Source organism: Arachis hypogaea, chromosome 10 (genome assembly GCF_003086295.3).
Source record: "Arachis hypogaea cultivar Tifrunner chromosome 10, arahy.Tifrunner.gnm2.J5K5, whole genome shotgun sequence".
Classification (NCBI taxonomy): domain Eukaryota; kingdom Viridiplantae; phylum Streptophyta; class Magnoliopsida; order Fabales; family Fabaceae; genus Arachis; species Arachis hypogaea.
In genome coordinates, this window is record NC_092045.1 from 32,905,109 (window position 1) to 32,910,207 (window position 5,099).

The 5,099-nt window shown below is 40.9% G+C and overlaps 1 non-coding gene across 1 annotated transcript; it reads left to right on the forward strand.

The window, feature by feature from the left end:
- Positions 1-3,065: 3,065 nt before the first annotated feature.
- Positions 3,066-3,173, forward strand: LOC112719232 (small nucleolar RNA R71). The gene has a single exon (XR_003161542.1). It is a non-coding gene; the product is annotated as a small nucleolar RNA R71 (small nucleolar RNA).
- The last annotated feature ends 1,926 nt before the right edge of the window (positions 3,174-5,099 follow it).

Below are 5,099 nucleotides of genomic sequence, written 5' to 3' on the forward strand. Positions count from 1 at the left end.
CTCTTCCATTGGGCGCCCTCTTCACATATGACCGTGAGGACTTGGTCCAACCTTTGATCAAAGTTGACCCTTCTAGTGTAAGGATGTTCATCTCCTTGCATCATGGGCAAGTTGAACGCCACCCTCACACTTTCCGGACTAAAATCCAAGTATTTCCCCCGAACCATAGTAAGATAATTCTTTGGATTCGGGTTCACACTTTGGTCATGGTTCTTGGTGATCCATGCATTGGCATAGAACTCTTGAACCATCAAGATTCTGACTTGTTGAATGGGGTTGGTAAGAACTTCCCAACCTCTTCTTCGGATCTCATGTCGGATCTCCGGATATTCACCCTTTTTGAGTGAAAAAGGGACCTCGGGGATCACCTTCTTCAAGGCCACAACTTCATAGAAGTGGTCTTGATGCACCCTTGAGATGAATCTTTCTATCTCCCATGACTCGGAGGTGGAAGCTTTTGCCTTTCCTTTCCTCTTTCTAGAGGTTTCTCCGGCCTTGGATGCCATAAATGGTTATGGAAAAACAAAAAGCAATGCTTTTACCACACCAAACTTAAAATGTTTGCTCGTCCTCGAGCAAAAGAAGAAAGAAGAGAGTAGAAGAAGAAGAAAGGAGGGGAAAGGGAATGGCTTTAATTTTCGGCCAAGAAGGGGAGAAGTGGTGTGTATGTTGTGTGAAAATGAAGGAGTGAAGGAGGGTTTATATAAGAGAGGGGGAAGGGTAGTGTTCGGCCATTTGAGGGTGGGTTTGGGTGGGAAAGTGGTTTGAATTTGAATGGTGAGGTAGGTGGGGTTTTATGAGGGATGGATGTGAGTGGTGAAGAGAAAGATGGGTTTTGATAGGTGAAGGGTTTTTGGGGAAGAGGTGTTGAGGTGATTGGTGAATGGGTGAAGAAGAAGAGAGAGAGTGGTAGGGTAGGTGGGGATCCTGTGGGGTCCACAGATCCTGAGGTGTCAAGGAAAAGTCATCCCTGCACCAAATGGCAAACAAAATCACGTTTTTAGCCATTTTTGGCGTTAAACGCCGGGCTGGTGCCCATTTCTGGCGTTTAACGCCAGCTTCTTGCCCATTTCTGGCGTTTAATGCCAGTCTGGTGCCCCTTTCTGGCGTTAAACGCCCAGAATGGTGCCAGACTGGGCGTTAAACGCCCAACAGCTAGCCTCACTGGCGTTTAAACGCCAGTAGGTGCGTCCTCCAGGGTGTGCTGTTTTTCTTCCTGTTTTTCATTCTGTTTTTGCTTTTTTCATCTATTTTGTGACTTCTCATGATCATCAACCTACAAAAAAGAGAAAATAACAAAATAAAATAGATAAAATATAACATTGGGTTGCCTCCCAACAAGCGCTTCCTTAATGTCATTAGCTTGACAGAGGACTCTCATGGAGCCTCAGAAATGCCCAGAGCTATGTTGGAACCTCCCAACACCAAACTTAGAGTTTGAATGTGGGGGTTCAACACCAAACTTAGAGTTTGGTTGTGGCCTCCCAACACCAAACTTAGAGTTTGACTGTGGGGGCTCTGTTAGGCTCTGTTTTGAGAGAAGCTCTTCATGCTTCTTCTCCATGATGACAGAGGGATATCCTTGAGCCTTAAACACCAAGGATTCTTCATTCACTTGAATGATCAACTCTCCTCTATCAACATCAATCACAGCCCTTGCTGTGGCTAGGAATGGTCTGCCAAGGATGATGGATTCATCCATGCACTTCCCAGTCTCTAGGACTATGAAATCAGTAGGGATGTAATGGTCTTCAACTTTAACCAGAACATCCTCTACAAGTCCATGGGCTTGTTTTCTTGAATTGTCTGCCATCTCTAGTGAGATTTTTGCAGCTTGCACCTCAGAGATTCCTAACTTCTCCATTACAGAGAGAGGCATGAGGTTTACACTTGACCCTAAGTCACACAAGGCCTTCTTGAAGGTCATGGTGCCTATGGTACAAGGTATTGAAAACTTCCCAGGATCCTGTCTCTTTTGAGGCAGTTTCTGCCTAGACAAGTCATCCAGTTCTTTGGTGAGCAAAGGGGGTTCATCCTCCCAAGTCTCATTTCCAAATAACTTGTCTGATTGCTCCAAGGTATTTAGCAACTTGCTCCTCAGTGACATACTCATCCTCTTCAGAGGAAGAATACTCATCAGAGCTCATGAATGGCAGAAATAAGTCCAATGGAATCTCTATGGTCTCAGTTTGAGCCTCAGATTCCCATGGTTCCTCATTGGGGAGCTCATTGGAGGCCAGTGGACGCCCAGTGAGGCCTTCCTCAGTGGCGTTCACTGCCTCTTCTTCCTCCCAAAATTCGGCCATGTTGATGGCCTTGCACTCTCCTTTTGGATTTTCTTCTGTATTGCTTGGAAGAGTACTAGGAGGGAGTTCAGTAATTTTCTTGCTCAGCTGACCCACTTGTCCTTCCAAATTTCTGATGGAGGACCTTGTTTCAGTCATGAAACTTTGAGTGGTTTTGATCAGATCAGAGACCATGGTTGCTAAGTCAGAGTTATTCTGCTTAGAACTCTCTGTCTGTTGCTGAGAAGATGATGGAAAAGGCTTGCTATTGCTAAACCTGTTTCTTCCACCATTATTGTTATTGAAACCTTGTTGAGGTCTCTGTTGATCTTTCCATGAAAGAATTGGATGATTCCTCCATGAAGGGTTATAGGTGTTTCCATAGGGTTCTCCCATGTAATTCACCTCTTCCATTGAAGGGTTCTCAGGATCATAAGCTTCTTCCTCAGATGAAGCTTCCTTAGTACTGCTTGGTGCATTTTGCATTCCAGACAGACTTTGAGAATTCATATTGACGTGTTGGGTCAATATTTTATTCTGAGCCAAAATGGCATTCAGAGTGTCAATCTCAAGAACTCCTTTCTTCTGACTAGTCCCATTGTTCACAGGATTTCTTTCAGAAGTGTACATGAATTGGTTATTTGCAACCATTTCAATCAGTTCTTGAGCTTTAGTAGGCGTCTTCTTCAGATGAAGAGATCCTCCAGAAGAGCTATCCAAAGACATCTTGGACAGTTCAGAGAGACCATCATAGAAAATACCTATGATGCTCCATTCAGAAAGCATATCAGAAGGACACTTTCTGATTAATTGTTTGTATCTTTCCCAAGCTTCATAGAGGGATTCTCCTTCCTTCTGTCTGAAGGTTTGGACTTCCACTCTAAGCTTACTCAATTTTTGAGGTGGAAAGAACTTTGCCAAGAAGGCATTGACTAGCTTTTCCCAAGAGTCCAGGCTTTCTTTAGGTTGAGAGTCCAACCATGTTCTAGCTCTGTCTCTTACAGCAAAAGGGAATAGCATAAGTCTGTAGACCTCAGGGTCAACCCCATTAGTCTTGACAGTGTCACAGATTTGCAAGAATTCAGCTAAAAACTGATGAGGATCTTCCAATGGAAGTCCATGGAACTTGCAATTCTGTTGCATTAGAGAAACTAATTGAGGCTTAAGCTCAAAGTTGTTTGCTCCAATGGCAGGGATAGAGATGCTTCTCCCATAGAAATCGGGAGTAGGTGCAGTAAAGTCACCCAGCACCTTCCTTGCATTGTTGGCATTGTTGTTTTCGGCTGCCATGTGTTCTTCCTCTTTGGAGAATTCGGTCAGGTCCTCTAAAGAGAGTTGTGCTCTTGCTTCTCTTAGCTTTCACTTCAAGGTCCTTTCAGGTTCAGGGTCAACCTCAACAAGAATGCCTTTGTCTTTGCTCCTGCTCATATGAGAGAGAAGAGAACGAGAAATGTGGAATCCTCTATGTCACAGTATAGAGATTCCTTTAGGTGTCAGAAGAAAAGAAAAGTAGAAGACAGAAGTAGAAAATTCGAACTTATCAAAGGAGATGGAGTTCGAATTTTGCATTAAGGGATAGTGTTAGTCCGAAAATAGAAGGATGTGAGAAGGAGGGAAGTAATTTTCGAAAATTAAGTAAAAGATTTTGAAAACATTTTTGAAAACACTACTTGATTTTCGAAAATGAAAGTGGAAAAGAAATTAAGTGTTTTTTGAAAAAAAATTTGAAATCAGAAATCAAAAAGATTTGATTGAAAATTATTTTGAAAAAGATGTGGTTAAGAAGATATGATTTGAAAAACATTTTAAAAAGATTTGATTTTGAAAATTAAAAACTTGACTAACAAGAAAAGATATGATTCAAACATTAAACCTTTCTCAACAGCAAAGGCAACATACTTAAAATGTTGAATCAAATCATTAATTGATAGTAAGTATCTTTGAAAATGGAAAGAAATTGATTTTGAAAAAGATTTGATTGAAAAATTGATTTGAAAAAGATTTGATTTTGAAAAGATTTTGAAAACTTGAAAAAAAATTTGATTTGAAAACAAAATCTTCCCCCTTTAGCCATCCTGGCGTTAAACGCCCAGAATGGTGCACATTCTGGCGTTTAACGCCCAAAACTATACCCTTTTGGGCGTTAAACGCCCAACCAGGTACCCTGGCTGGCGTTTAAACGCCAGTCTGTCCTTCTTCACTGGGCGTTTTGAACGCCCAGCTTTTTCTGTGCAATTCCTCTGCTATATGTTCTAAATGTTCAATTCTCTGTATTATTGACTTGAGAAGACACAAATAAAAAATATTTTTGGATTTTTAATAATAAGGAAAAATCAAAATACAACTAAAATCAAATAGCAATGCATGCAAGACACCAAACTTAGCAGTTTGTATATTACTGACACTAATGAGAATGCATATGAGACACATAAACACTCAAGCCAAGAGAATTCAAAGATTAGAGTAAGAAATCATCAAGAATAATTTGAAGATCCTTAAGACACATGAATGAATGTATGTAATTGACACCAAACTTAAAATGACACATTAGACTCAAACAAGAAATTTTTGGGTTTTATGATTTTGTAATTTTTTTGTGATTTTCGAAAATATAGTGGAAAAAGGTATCAAAATTCTTAATGAGAATTCTATGAATCATGCAATGCTAGTCTAAGACTCCGGTCCAGGAATTAGACATGGCTTCACAGCCAGCCAAGCTTTCAAAGAAAGCTTCGGTCCAAAACACTAGACATGGCCAAAGGCCAGCCAAGCCTTTGCAGATCACTGCTCCAAAAGCAAGATTGATAAAAATCA